Below are 15442 nucleotides of genomic sequence, written 5' to 3'. Positions count from 1 at the left end.
TGACCCGGAGGGTAGAAGAGCTAACCAAGTGTGAATGTGTCAGGATGTATCTAAAGCAGCTTCAGGAAGGGGGAAGAGGCAATTATGCTAAACCTTCTGGAAATGCACAATCATCAAGAAAGTCATAGGTAATGGAAAAAACAACCTGCTCCCTATTGTGTTTATTTTGTCGTTCCTAACCATTTCATTACATTTGTCACAAGTGAAGGAGTAGCTTCAGTGTAGTTTACTCTCACAACTTAAATTGCTCAGAAAAAAGAAAGTTAGGCCTACATTTTCTGTTCTTTGCTTGTTTTTCCTTTCATTTATTTACTTACTTAATTTATTTTTTAAGTAGGCTCTACCTCCAGCGTGGAGCCCAACATGGGGCTTGAACTCACAACTCTGAGATCAAGATCTGAGCTGAGATCAAAAGCCAGATACTTAACTGAGCCACCCAGGCACCCCTGCTTATTTTTCTTTTTAAACTCCATTTTGCCTCTCTTACTGTGGGAATAGTTGCTAAACAGCTTTAAGTGTGAAATAGTTTTGTGAATCAGATTAATTTCTTCATGAAAGGAAAAAAAAATTACCAGTACCAATATGGATTTATTTGTAATGGTCATTAGCCTTTTTCATCAATCAGAAATATAACCTTTTAAAAAGCAGAGCAGTTAGGTTTGAAAGCAGGTTGACTGGGATCTCTTGGGAAGTGCCTACTCTCAGTGGTCACTGGAAGAAGATACGTAAAAGAAGTTTTTGGCATAAGGGAAGCCCTGTTTCACTTAGGAAGTAGTTTTCGGATTTTTTTTTTTCAGTGGTACTAATTATTTGCATGAAATCTTATTTGGAACTCAGATATGAAAGAAGAGGCAATAAAAATGAAGTGTGAGGACTTGTTGGCTTCTCCTTGCCCTCATTTTTTTCTTCCAAGATTATCTCTGAGGAAACCTGATAACTCCAGGTTTGAGCATCACAGTTATGTGGAATAAATGAATATCCTTGATAAATTTATCACTCTAATATGAGGTGAAATCCTTAAAAACACATTTTGCTTTCATATTTGTATTTGGGACTCTAGAAAAGGAGTTGGCGTTTTCTTCTATAAACAAGCCAGATAGTCAATATTTTATGCCTCGTGTGCCACGGTGCAAAATTGAGACTATTTTGCAGATAATTATATAATATGAAAGCAAACAAATTTCCACAAAATGTTTTGAAAAAATTCAAAATGTAATAATGATTGTTGGATACAAGTTTTCATAATACAGGTTGGCTAATGAGAAGAATTGATTTTTTTTTTAAGATTTTATTTATTTATTCTGCCCCAGAGAGAGAGACAGAGACATAGGCAGAGGGAGAAGCAGGCTCCTCGAGGGGAGCCCGATGTGGGACTCATCCTAGGACTCCAGGATCACGTCTTGATCTGAAGGCAGATGCTTAACCGCTGAGCCACCCAGGTGTCCCTGAATTTTTTTAAATAACGTTTTGCTTAATTGGAGTTCAAGTTAGCATGGCCTATAATCAAATTGATTGCAAGTGTTCATCTGTAAAAACATTTCTTACCTTGTGGATGTGCAAAAGTAGACGGCAGGTGAGATTTGGTCTGTGGGCCATAGTTTGTCAATTCCTTCTCCAGAATAAACTTCAGTTGGAACATAGCAATTAGAAGATTTTAGTTAGCCAATAGAGTGCTTTTATTTCACACTGACAGCAATGAAACACTTTCTCACTGGTATCATATTGGCAATGCCTTTTCTCTTTGAAGGTGAAATTATAATACCTAGTGCTGTGGATAGTTTCAGAAAAAGAGAATTTCACATATTCTCAGTGGGAGTCTTTTCTGGAAGAAAATTTGTCAAAATGTGTCAAAAAATCTCAGAGAGTGTGCATTCACTTTGTTTGACTTAGTGATTTCACTTCTAGAATTTTAACGCAGTGAGGATTATATTGAAGTATTTATGTGCAATGTTATTTATCATGGCATTGCTTATTATAGCAAAATTTGGATGCATCCTAAAGGCTCAGCAATAAGAGGATCAGTGAAATAAATTATTGTAGAGCTATAAAAGAAAGTATTAAGTAGCCACTGGAAATTATATTGTGGAACTTTATCGACATGGGAAGATTGTTTTAAAAAAATGAACTACAGACATTATGGCATTGTATGATCCCATTACTGAATAAAAAAATATGTGAAGTATGCAAATAGAAAATAAAATGAAAGCCTACATGCCAAAACATTAATAGTGCTTATTTGCGAGATGGGGATATAGATCATTAGTAGTCGTAGCACAATAATCAGTACTATTTCTTGGGTGCTTAGCAACCGCAGGCACTCTGGGAAATGCTTTACATGCATAATCTCATGTAATCTTTAAATCAATGGTCTGAAGTAAAAATGCTTAGATCCTCTAATATAATGGGGATGCTGAGGCTTGGAGAAGTTAAATCGCTTCCCCAGTTGACACAGCGAGAAATGGGAGCGTCTAGGTTTTGTACTCAACTGTGTCTGATCCTGGAATTTTACTGTTATCTTGTATGCCATACTGCCTCTTATTTTCTTCATGCTAATTTATATTTCTAATTTTGCTCTAAAATATGAGGTGTATTTTTAAGAAAGTTGAAGATAAGAATATTGAGTGTAATTACACTAAAGCCCCTGAACTGCCATTAAATGGAACATTAAACCATTTCTTGTTCCACTACTGCTGATTCTGGGGATTTCCATCTGTCTGTCCTTTCTACTGGCTCAAGAGCTTCCATGAAGACTTGAAGATAAAAGTCATTACTCTAGCTATTGGAAAGAATGGGTATTCCAGCTACTTCTAAGTCTATAGCCTAGCCAAGAAAAATTTGCTTTATATAAGATGAAGAATAATCTTCCATATTTTAAACGTAAATTCCTTTTCTTCAGAGATGATATGACTCTCAGAGCTTTTTAGAATCAGTGCAAGAAGTGGGAGTAGTTGTCAACTGGTGACCAAAAAACTTCCTCGCACTTCTTCACTATTTCTCTCCTCCTTACCACATTCCCTCAAAAGTGGATAGGAACAGCATTAGTCCAGGAGGGGAGTGTTAACTTATTCAAATTAAAACCTTAAGTGCTTACTTAATAATGTGTCTACCAGACATAAATTATCACCTGGATTTAAACTTCATGATTCTTTTTTTTTTCCTGTATGCTAGGCCACAGATGCTATAAAAGTGATAACTATTAAACTCCGACATTTCCCATTCACTGAACAAGATGAACTGTTCTTTCCTACTAAATTGCTCTTTAAGGTAATGAGTCCAGTCACCAAATGATCTCTGTGATCATCTTGCCACTTTGGTTTGTGTGATTACTGGGTTATAGAGCATAGTCAACATGATCAATTTTTTTTTCTGACCTGTTTTGTCACATCTTTTGTTCCCAGCTCCTTGAAAACAGAATGATGGGTAAATTTATCTTTCTTAGGAGTTATGAAGAACCATAACTTTATTGAACTCAAGGAAAATGACCATTGTGAAATGATGCTGGATCACAGATAGATAGACAATAGGGTCATATAGGAGACACATGACAAATCTTGAAACACTGGTAAATTTTTTTTAAAAAAGATTTTATTTATTTATTCATGGGAGACGCACAGAGAGAGGCAGAGACACAGGCAGAGGGAGAAGCAGGCTTTATGCAGGGAGCCTGATGTGGGACTTGATCCTGGGACTCCAGGATCACGCCCTGGGCCGAAGGCAGGCACTCAACCGCTGAGCCACCCAGGCATCCCATAAGCACTGGTAAATTAAAAGAGATTATGAGCACAAATCTGGACATTGAAGTGAGCATATAATAGTCACTATTCAATCTGAATCATTTTGGAATAGGCAAAAATCAAGTTGTATGGAGGACAATAATAAATAGTTAAGTATAGTAGTTGGAGGTGGGGTGAGGGATAGAGGGAACTAGTCTATAATGGTATAAAGTCTGATTCCTTTTTAGTTCCTATTCATTTAACAATTAGCAGTTCTTTAAAATTAATTTCTTTTAAAAATTAATTTCTGTATTGGGAACGGTTAGTCTCTGATTTCACAGACTTTGTTCTGTTTTGTGCATAGTCTTAGAAGAGGGAAAAAGGAATTAGTTCTGGAGGACAAGATGGTGGCAGAAGCTCCAAGGATCATGGCCTCATATTACAGTACTGGGAAGAAAGTGGCCTTTTCTTATATTCCTTTATTCCAGAGCTCTTTGCCGACTTCCCATCAGGTTCATTGATCTACACTTAAGCCAATCACTATAAAGGTAAGTGGAATGACTGTGCTGCCCTTTAGGCCAGTCATGATTCACCCTCAGGGCCTGGGAGAGTTCAACTTTCCCTGTGGCCAAAGGCTTCTTGAAGAAGGGTGAACATAAGAGGGTTTCTTGGCACGAAGGAGAGTGAATGACTATTGGGTAGGGAAGGGAATATGTTTGCCAAAGTTGTTTTTGGCAAGTTAATATTATCAATTCTGGTTAAAAAAAAATCCTGTTATATTTTTTATTTTTTTATTTTTTTCTGTTATATTTTTTAAACATTCTTCTCAGTTAACAGTATTCTAATTCTTCTTCACATTGTTAATTTGCTAATCAAATGCATTGCTTATGGATAACAAGTCCAATATTTTAAAAATATATGAGTCAATATATAATGTTTTACTGTAATAACATTTTATTAGAGTGGATGTATTTTTACAATCACTATTTAAGGGGTACCTGGGTGGCTCAGTTGCTTAAACGTTTGCTTTCAGCTGATCTTGGAGTCCCAGGGTCTAGCCCCAGTCAGGCTCCCTGCTCAGTGGGGAGTTTGTTTCTTCCTCTCCCTCTGTGGCCTCCACCCCAGCTCGTGTTCTCTCGCTTGCTCTCTCTCTCTTAAATAAATGCATAAATAAATTATATATATATGTATATATATATATACATATATATTAAGATTTTATTTATTTATTCATGAGAGACACAGAGAGAAAGAGAGGCAGAGACACAGGCAGAGGGAGAAGCAGGCTCCATGCAGGGAGCCTGATGTGGGATTCGATCTGGGTCTCCAGGATCACGCCCTGGGCTGAAGGCAGGCACTAAACCGCTGAGCCACCCAAGGACCCCCATTTTTTTTTTTTTTTAAAGAACCACAACCTAAAATTTCAGGATTTAAGAAATGATCAGGGGTAGGTAAATAAAGTTTACAGTTTATTGTAGGAATAGGAAGTTATTATACAAAAATGCCTCTCTTTCTTCAGGCTGTGATAGTGGGAGTATTTAACTCCTATTTCTTTAGGTTTTGTTTGTTTGGTTTTTTTGTTTGTTTGTTTGTTTTTTTGTGGTATCTAAATTATCTGATATGAAGAATAGTGTTATGGCCTGAACTATATTTCCCCCAAATTTATAAATTGAAAGTAACTCTCCCCCTTTTTTATGGATTGGCCAATGATTTAATGATTATGATATCAAAAACATAGGCAGTAAAAGAAAAAAATTAATAAATTGTACATCATCAAATTTAAAAACTTTTATGTAAAAGACACTACCAAGAAAGTGAAAAGGCAGCCCACAGAATGGGAAAAAATATTCCCAAATCACATTTTGATAAGGGATTGAGACAATATGAGGAACACCTAAAACTCAACAACAGTAAAAACCCAATTCCAAAATGGGCAAAGGACTTGACTCCAATGAAGACATTCAAATAGAGTAAAGGACATGAAGAGATGTTCACAATCCTTAATCACTAAGAAAATGCAAATCAAAACCACCATGAGGCACCATTTCATACTCACAAGAATGACTATAATCTTTAAAAATGGGAAATAAGTTTGGCGATTTTGTGGAGAAATTGGAACTCACACATTGTTGGTGGGATTGTAAAATGCTGCAGCCTCTGTGGTAAAACAGTTTGCTGTTCTTCAAGAAGTTAAACATAGACTCACTGTAAGATCCGTTAGGTTGGGTCTTAATCCCATCTAACTGGTGTTCTTGTAAGAAGAGATTAGAACTCACAGAGAGACACCAGGGATGTGTGTGCACAGGGGAAAGACCATGTGAGGACATGGGCAGCCATCTGCAATGCAAGGAGAGAGGCCTCAGAAGAAATCAAACTTGCTGACATCTTGCTTGATCTTGGGCTTCCAGCCTCCAGAACTGTGAAAAAATAAAATTCTGTTGTTTAACCTATCCATTCTGTAGTATTTTGTTGACAAATTAATATAGATAGGAATTTTAATGAATACTTAAAAAAGTATCAAAAACTATAATAGGAGGTTTTACGAATTCCTCCTTGATGTAAGAACTATCCCATTTTAACAACTGAGAAACAACTGAGCCTCAGAGAGGTTAGGTAACTTGTAAGCGGAAGAATTGGGAATCACTTCACTCTAAATAGTTTCAATATATTGTACAGCCTGGATAAGTATATTTATGCTACAAATTTGGTAAAAACTCATCTTACTGAATTCTTCCTATTTGTTAGGCATAAGGTGCTAAGCATATTATATGATTTAGTGTGTTTAATCCTCACCATGACATTATGACATGTGTGCTATCATTATTCCATATTACAGGTAAGGCTCACAGACTGTAAGTCAATTTCCCTGGATCACAAAGCTACCAAAAGTTGCAGTGAGGACTGAGCTTGATAACCTGACTCTAGGGCATACTTTTTTTTTTTCCTTCTTTGAGGTTCATTCTTCAAAGTCAAGTTTTATTTTTTTAATTTATTTTTTAAATTTAAATTCAATTTGCCAACATATAGTATAATACCCAGTGTAGGGCATGCTCTTATCCAGCATCCAAACTACTTTCTATTTAATGGATCATCAGAAGGAAGATTTTATAATGTAACACTTTAATCAAAATGACACAGAGCACTCACAGTGTGGGAGACATGTCAATTCAATGGTGTGTTAATTGGTAAATGAATCTTGAAGAGATTTTTAAAAGGCAAATATGAAATATTTTTATGAAACTAGTACATACTTGGAAATAATTATTTACCATCATAGCACACAGGCTAGCCTTTTAATAAATTAGTCAAAGGATTAACAAACGAGACACAGGCAGCCCCTGAAATGGCATCTTGTTACCAGAATGGCCAAGTGAATTCCACTTATGTATAGGGACATGCTATAATTAGGGCTCTAACAACAAATACCCATTGTTAGATAATTTACACATGTGACCCAAATCTGTCACAAACAGGGAGATTCACTTGAATAAAAAACTGTAAGATATCATAAAATGAAAAAAAAATATATATGTTTAAGTCTCATAAAGTGGGCATTGGTATATTGCTCTTCCCTTTTCTTACCAACTTTAAGTTTCGAAAAACTGATAACAGGTCTCTCATATCAACTATGGAGAAGATGCAGAAGAAGCTGTCATTCTTGATGATAGCAGGTGGGGTCTATGAAATCAGAATGCAGCTAGAAGTCTAGGTTTTTTCACTAAATGCCAGCTATACCTCTCTCTCACAGCTTAACTTGAGTCACTGCCCAGAAACCAATGGATGAATGGGAAATGCAGCAAGATGTGAAGCAGAGTGTTAATTAGTAGCAATGAATGAAAACTCATGATTTGTGAAGAACTCAGAAGCAGAACTGACTGTAGGAATTCCTGTGATTCATATAAAACATTCTGACTTTCTGAGCTGTAAAATCCTTTCTTGGTTAATTTGAGTTTTATTTCTCTTGCCATTAGTAAATTATATGTAATAAGCCATATGGTCTGGAACTAAAATTAATTCAGCTTCAAGAAATTTTGTATCATTCTTTGGTATAAATATTTAAGACCTTGAAGGGAAGGAAAAATTCTTCTTCTATCCTTCAAGTTCTTCCAGCTGGACTAAGTATTAAATTGACATAAAAAAGATTAACAGGAAAAAAGCCCAGAGTTTAATTAAGTGCATAGGGATTTTTTTTTTTTTTGAGAGAGAGAGAGAGAGAGAAAGAAAAAGAAAAAGGACAGAGGGAGAGGGAGAGAGAGAGAATCTTAAGCGGCCTTCATGCCCAGTGCAGAGCCCAGTCCGGGGCTCAATCTCACGACCCTGAGATCACCACCTGAGCTGAAATAAAGAGTCGGACGCTTAACCAACTGAGCCACTCAGGCACCCCCCAATAATGAAATTGAATAACGAATTGACCAAGGCAGGTAGTTCTTATACCTTTTAGACAAAAGAGACAAAGACAAAGATAATAAATCTGTGAGGAATTGACAAAGGAAAACTTAATATTGGAAGCTTCAATTAGTAAGGAATGCCCAACAAAATTTGGGTAAGTAAATTCATAAAAAGTAACAAGAATTGTTCATATATCCTTCCTGGCTCTAAGTTTTCCATCTCTGGTGATTAGGATGTCTCTTTACCTCCTGGTACAGGGAGGGGTACCTTCACATGGGAGATTTCTTTTCAGCTTTCAGGAGGACAGAGGAGAGGCTGAGTGCCTTTCTTGCACAGGCTCTTTTAAGAAACTTTTATTTAAAATCCAATATGTTAAAGTGGACCATCTTGGAGTGTCCTGCCCTTGGTCCCCGTAAACTCAAAAGTTCAAGATTGAGAATGATTTCCTTTGAGTTGCATTTAGCATGGTACTGGTAGGAATAAACTTAAAAAGTATGTCACCTTAAATCATGCCATAGAGATTTTCATACCATGGAATAAAGGATAGGAATTGGAAGAAGTGAGGTATTTAAAAAATATACCTCACTGTCTTATAAAGGGAAATGCCAATATATTCAGCAATAAACTCTCCAAAATTCACATCTGGCATACAGAGGTAATAATAATGATTCAGCACTTCTGGGGAAGAATGAGAAATACTCAAACTGATTTCTGTCAAGATTAAATGGGGAATTTTCATAAATGAGTTAGGGAGTTTTTCATGATGGCTAAATCAAACCTTTAAATTTGACTCTTAAACTTACACTTTCCCTGAATATTTAGGTCACAGTGGTTAACTAGTTTCACTTTACATTCATCAAGGGGCCTCCTGTGCTGCTGGCATAGTCGCATTACAATTCTCAAATTCATTCCCTCCCAGTCTCCTAGACCACGACATAATTCCCAGCCATATGCTCTTCTCAAACCTCCAAAGCTCTTTTTCTTTATCCTTCTTACAGATGAGCTCATTATCTGTTTTCCCAGAGGAAAAAAGCAAACAGCAGAGAACTTCTATAAGGTTCCACAACCACTTCCACACAGCTAGATGCGTCTTTCTCTTCTGATGTTACAGATGGACAATTTGTTAGTAAAGAGAAAAAATTCTCATGCCTCCACTTGACTATTAGCTCTCATCCCTTGTCTATTCAGAGACATTGCTCAGTAATTCTTGCCTCTTGTCCCTTGTATTCAAATTGGTCCTTTCTACTTGAGTATTCTTAGGCTGCAGATATACCCTAAAATCTCATATTAAAGAAAGGAAGAAAAGAAAGGGGAAAAAAGTCACTTCTGATGACCTCATATTTCCTTCCATTGTCATTCCTTTTCTCAGCTCCTATTTACAGCTGAAGTTTTGAAATTAAATTTTTATACTGCTTCTTTCCAATTCCTCTTCTATTCATTCTTTAATTCCAAAAAACTGGTATTTTAATCCCACCAGTATATCTAACTGCCCTTGTGAAGACTATTATTCACCTGCATGCTGTTAAATCTAATTGTCAGTTCCCAGCCCTCATGCTACCAACTTTGAAGCATTTGACATCTTGATCACTCCCACTCTTTGAAATGTGCTCATCACTTTGTTTCAAGGACTTTCTTTTCCTATTACCTCCCTGGCCACTCCTCAGTCCCTTTTTGATGATTCCTACTCAGATCCCTGATCTTCAAACGTTGAAGTACTCTAGTATTTAGACATTGAGATTCTTTTTTCTGTTTATACTCACACTCTAGGAAACAGCACCCAGACTGGTGATTTGCAAATCTCTACCTCCAACCAGGTATCTCTCCTGCATTTCAGTCTTATAGATCCAGCCGTCCACCTGACATTGCTACCTGGCTGTCTAATAGATGATTTAATATCAATGTGTCCTCAAACCTTCTTCTCCCAATCTTCCACATCCAGTAAAATGCCGCTCCAATTTTGGAAATTCTTTCCAATTTCTCAAATAAAAAGCCATGACTTACCCTTCTTGATCTCATCTGCTTCTTTCACAAATTCGTTTGGCTCTGCCTTCAAGTTTTTTCTAGAACCTTACCATTTTTCATCACCCCAAAACTGCCAGTCTAGTCTTATCCAACATCATTTCTCCGTGAAAGACTGGAATACTTTCTACCTTGTGTCCTTTTTCTATCCTTGTGTCTCTGATAATCTTTTCTCAATTCAGATGCCAGAATGATCCTTTTAAACATAAGTCAGTCAATGTAATTTCTCGGTGCAAAATCTTGTAGCTTCTTTCCATCACAATTGGAATAAATGTCAAAGGTCATACAACTTGCGTCCTGTGCTGAAATTGTTATGTGTCACCTCAACTTCTACTACTTTCTCCCTCATTCACTTCCTTCCCTCACACTAACCTTGGAACATTCTTCTGATAGGCCAAGTATATTACTGCCTTGGCTTTTGCACTTGTTATTTCCTCTGCCTTGAACATTCTTTTCCCCAATATTTGTAAGACTTATTCCTTCATCATGTTCAGATTTTTATTCAAATGCTATCTTCTTTTTTAAGGTCTTCTCGTACTGGTTATTAAAAACTGCAACCCTCTTATTCCTTGCTTTATATTTTTCTGTAGCACTTTTCCCCATGTGACCTAGTAGCTATTTTACTTAACTTTATATTGCCTGTCTTCCCTCCTAAAATGTAAACTCTAACATGGTAGGGGTTTTGACTTCTCTAACTCCAGCACATAAAGTGCCACCTCGCACTTAATAGGTTCTTAGTAAACATTCGAATATATGACGTATGATTAAAATTGGATGGGCATCTAAATGTAACTTCTTCAATTTTTCAGATGTGAAATAAGGTAGTGATTTATAGCATTATGTTTTTTTCTGTCGTTTAACATAAAAATTCTGTCTTATAAGAAATAAAAGGTATTCTTTGCTCTGATTAGTTGGGCATTATTATAACTGGTAGGCAATATAGGAAATTAAATGAAATTAGTCAAACCAAAGATTACACTTTTCACTTTTAACTTACAGTTATTTTTCCAAAATAGATTTTTGTTCCCTTTCACTTCAGTGATTTTGAAGGCTTCCCTATATTTTTTGTCTCAAAAATGGATTATCTCTGTAGGTCATCTGTAGAAAAGTGGCATCTGTCACATTTATAAATGGTCTTTTGAATGCCAACATAGATAGCAGAGTGAAGGAAAGTTAGCTAAAGTTGGATTTTTGAGTAATCCTCCAGCTCTGAATGGTTTCAAACTGTAGGGTGCACAGGAAATGCCTGGAGCTTCTGGTTCAATACAACTTCTCTGGCTCTACTCCAAACTGGCTTTTCTAGAATCTCTGACAATCGGCCCTGGGAATCTGTACAGTGCGCCCAGGGATTCTGATGTAGGAGTTCCTGGACTTGCCTTTGAGCTATGTAGCTCTGATCATTCAAAAGATGTTTAACATCTTTCCTAGAAACCAAGCAAAAGCTCATGGTAAGAAGAAAAGTATCATAAATTTCACCCCTGTGGAGACCAATTATCTTGCTATGAATGGTGGCTTGTCTGTAGACTGTCCCCTATCCCCAGGATGCCATCTTACATATGTGCCATGGCGTACAAGGTAGGAGGGGGTAAGTAATTTCAACTAGGCTCTGCTTGATCAATACTAACCTATCACCCTTACTGAAAAAATAATTCTGAGGAAATGTCACGTAACGGTAGGTGGTTAGAATCACCTCCTGGCTCTGTTTGCTGACCTGTCATCATCTACTGCACAAATGACTACTTTTTTTTGTCTTAGGATTTTTGTCTCCTTGCTCTTTCTTTATCCTAAGGGAATCAGGTGATGAAAGGGGTCAGATTATGACACACTGTTACCATGGAGACCAGAAGCTACTCAGCTCCTGCGTGGGTTGATTTTCCCCCTTTCTAACCAGCTGTTATTCCATCAGAGTAAAAGATTTTTACCAGGTGGGAATATGAGCCTTTGAGATCTTTTCCTTTAGCTGTGGCTTGTGAGAGAGAGGAATGCCACAGAACACTTTTCATTATTCTGAGACAAAGTGCCAAGAAAATGTAGGGCTTGGGGTGGCGAAATTTCCTGTCATCATGGTGTTTGGTTTCTGGACTTGTAGTTATTTTGTTTTAAGCTTTGGTTAGCGTATTATAATTATAAATGGGAAGACATAGAGTGCTTTTAAGCACTCACCACGTGCTATGAGAGAAGGAAACGGTTATGTTCATAATTGCGAATTATTTGATAAAATTCTATCCATCCCTTTGAGTACTTACTATATCCAGGCACCCTTCTAAGTACTTTACATGTATTATTTCATTTAGCCCCACCTCAGACTATGAGGTGAATTTTATTATGTCCATTTTGTAAGGTGAGGAAGCTGAAAGACACTGAGTTTAAGGAACTTGTGTATGCAGACTTTCTAGTGATGAGACCAGGAGAAGAGCAAGGTCCACAGAGCCCACACTGAGGCCATGATCACTGCTCCAGAGAAGCTACTGCTAAGTCAGTTGTGTGTATTGTGATAGTGCTGCTCCATAACTGTAATTACGGTCATGTTCATGTTTGTATGAATGTATAAATCACAAGGATGAATCAATAGTTATTTCAGCAAGTTGTGAAATATGCTGGACTTACAGTACAGCTCACATGCTGGTGCCTGGACTATAGCCTCTGGGTCCAGCTTTAATTTCAGTAGTGGCTAAGGCTACAGGTCTCCTATAGCTCAGTCTCAACTCAACCCAGCCAAGTGCCACCTGGAGGCCAGGTATGGGTCTTTCTGGGCTTTACCCCAGGGTCTTCTCTGACTGTAGGGGCCTGTTATATTGTGCAAAACAACATCCAGAAATTGCAGGAGAGTTAACATGCCTAGGGAAAACTCTCAGACAACGGAGGTAGAGGTAGATTAGTGTGTAAAGGTTCCAGCCTTCCATTGACAGCTGGATAATTCCGGAAGGCATTCTATGTGTTTCTCAGAGGTCCTGGTAGAGAAAAGAATCTGTCCTAGGGGAATCCATCTGTGACCTTGAAAAGACAGCTTGCAATAGTTTTCCTCTCTCCTGTCTTACTATCGATACCCACTTATTTGCTCCTGCTTCCTGGGTTCAGTTCTTAAATAAACTACCTGCATCAAGTCTTTGCCTCAGGTTCTGATTTCTGGAGGAACCCAAACTAAGAACCAGAATCATTAATCATTGTTCAGAATTATGATGATTCTGCTATGTGGACAGTACAGTCACCAAAATATGGTCAAGTCCACATGCTCAAGATATACTTGTGAGTGTGTTTGGATCCTGGCTCTGTCACTATATACTTTACAACACTGTCAGGTAGATATTCTGAGCCTCAATAACCTTAAACGGAACATTGGAGAAAACACTACTACCTCATAGAATTGTTGTTAGCTTGCTCAGCACCCTGATAGACCAGTCTTGGTGTGGCTGTGATCCTTGCCCCATCTCTGGACTTCCTCCCACCACAACCAGGCATTGGGAAGAAGGGACAGCGTGAGATAGTCATGAAGACGTACGTGTGGCCAATGAGGACTTGGAATATGCATTTTCTCTTTCAGGACATCAAGGAGAATGAAATGCTGGTCAGCAGTCTGTTTATATAAAACATGACAGAGGATTTGTGTGGCAATGTTGTCTCAACATTCTTATAAAAAATTTTATAAAAAGCATCTACTTTCCTCCATTCTCCTTAAACAAAAAACTCCGAGTCTACTGTAACGTACAGAGAGAACTCTAGGGACTCCAAAAATGCCAAAAGCTTCCGTGTAAATTATCCTTCCATTTATTAAAATGCTTCTATTTTATTAAACTTTCTGTCTCTTGCTGTTAAAGAGATATTACAGTGAATGGGAACAGAAAGTGGGTGAATGTGAAATGTATCTAAAGTTGCCATGGAAACAGGTGGTACAACCAATCTATGAAGAGATATGTGTTCATCCAGGAAGTCTTCAAATTGTCCCCAAAGGCTGTCTGACACTAAGTGAACTGTGTAACCATGGCTGATGCCCTGGGCCCACTGTGCAGCCCTGTATCTAGGTAAGGGGGTAGGAGAAAGCTTATCTTCCACAAACTGCTATATGATTCTAAAGATGAAAGAAATCATCTATGTGTCAGTTCCCTCCCCTGCCTCTGCAGATAACAGGGGAGACAGTGAGGAAGGCAACAATAGTGGCTTACATGTGAATTGCTCTTCCCATATTTCCTAGGGTTTTTATGTTCATTGACCAATTTGGTCCTGTAAGACAAGCAGTCTTGGCCTTACTATTCCAGCAGCAAAAAGAGCACTGAGGCACAGAGGGATTTGTTCAAGGTCATACAAATAGTAAGTAATTAAAGTGGAACTAGATTCCTAAACTCTTGCATGTGCAACATTTTTTTTTTTTTCTGCTAAGGCATAGCCCAGGAATACCTTGGAAGACTTGGGTATCAGTTCTTCTGCAATTCAGAAGAAATCCTGGTGCTGCTGGGAGCTCAGTTGAAGTGTTAAACATGGGTTTCCCTTCTCTCCAGTCTGTCCACCATTTCTCCCCATATCCAAACCTTAATTTTTTATCCTCCATGAAGCTTTTCTGAAGTTAAGTTGTACCCACATATATATCTTTCTAATGCATAGTATGGAGATACTGTGATTCATAAGAAATATAATATTTATCACTCAGGTGACCAAATCATCCAAGGTTTCTGGCTCAAAAGTTTCCCAAAAGTCTCGGAATTTCTTGAGTGATACGAATAATGGGAGCATCTTTTGTCATAATATTGGATTTCTCATCCTCAGTTTCTGAAATTGTGAAGACTCATAAAGGGGTTATTCGAGGAGACATTGGTTTGGTAAATTTCCCTTGGTGTTATCCTTTACTTGTTGCAAATAAAACCCTTCCTTCTCTTATTCTTTGGCTTGATTGTGTCTTTTGGTTTGACATCTATCAAGAGATGAATCCAGTTTCAGGTAACACGGTGAGCCCTTTGCTTCTCCTCCATTTCTGACAGTGTTGGACACAAATTAAGCATTTAGATGTCCTGATTAATAGTGTGATGATTTGCAGCCCTTTCCTACTCCAGAGCTGTGGTTGTTAGCCTTTGATTGCTGTTTAGCGTGTCCAGAAATGTGATATTTCATTTTTTCCAGTTTCTGAAATTTTTATTTGTAATTATTATTATTTGTAATACATACATTTCACAAACAGAAACCTTCAAACACCACATACAATTCCATAACCAAATATTTAAGTTTTATCAATGTTCTTCAACTACTTACACTGTCTTCCCTGTGATATTACATTTTACACTTGATCTTAGCCAAAAGGCCGAGAAGCGATTGATATTACATTTTAAGAGATA

General features: G+C 37.5%; 2 long non-coding RNA genes across 18 annotated transcripts in view; one reads left to right on the top strand and one right to left on the bottom strand.

Moving 5' to 3' along the window:
* Positions 1-3607: 3607 nt before the first annotated feature.
* Positions 3608-11913, bottom strand: LOC144303766 (uncharacterized). Of its 2 annotated transcripts, none has more exons than XR_013370754.1 (3): positions 11119-11913; positions 5837-6130; positions 3608-3756 (listed from the first exon to the last, which is right to left on the bottom strand). It is a non-coding gene; the product is annotated as an uncharacterized LOC144303766 (long non-coding RNA). The 2 variants fall into 2 exon arrangements; XR_013370755.1 differs by having other exon boundaries at positions 5990-6130.
* LOC144303762 (uncharacterized) overlaps positions 11450-15442 on the top strand; it is a 135159-nt gene continuing 131166 nt past the window's right edge. For 11 of the 16 annotated variants that reach the window (XR_013370743.1, XR_013370747.1, XR_013370741.1 and 8 more), the window contains exons 1-2: positions 11936-12046; positions 14311-14426. This is a non-coding gene — a long non-coding RNA (uncharacterized LOC144303762). Of the gene's footprint in view, positions 11570-11930; positions 12047-14310; positions 14427-15442 lie in introns of those variants that run through there. The other 5 variants (XR_013370737.1, XR_013370736.1, XR_013370739.1 and 2 more) reach the window with 4 other exon arrangements.

The sequence above is a fragment of the Canis aureus genome, chromosome 33 (assembly GCF_053574225.1).
Source record: "Canis aureus isolate CA01 chromosome 33, VMU_Caureus_v.1.0, whole genome shotgun sequence".
Lineage (NCBI taxonomy): Eukaryota > Metazoa > Chordata > Mammalia > Carnivora > Canidae > Canis > Canis aureus.
This window is presented reverse-complemented; position numbering and strand designations above follow the sequence as displayed.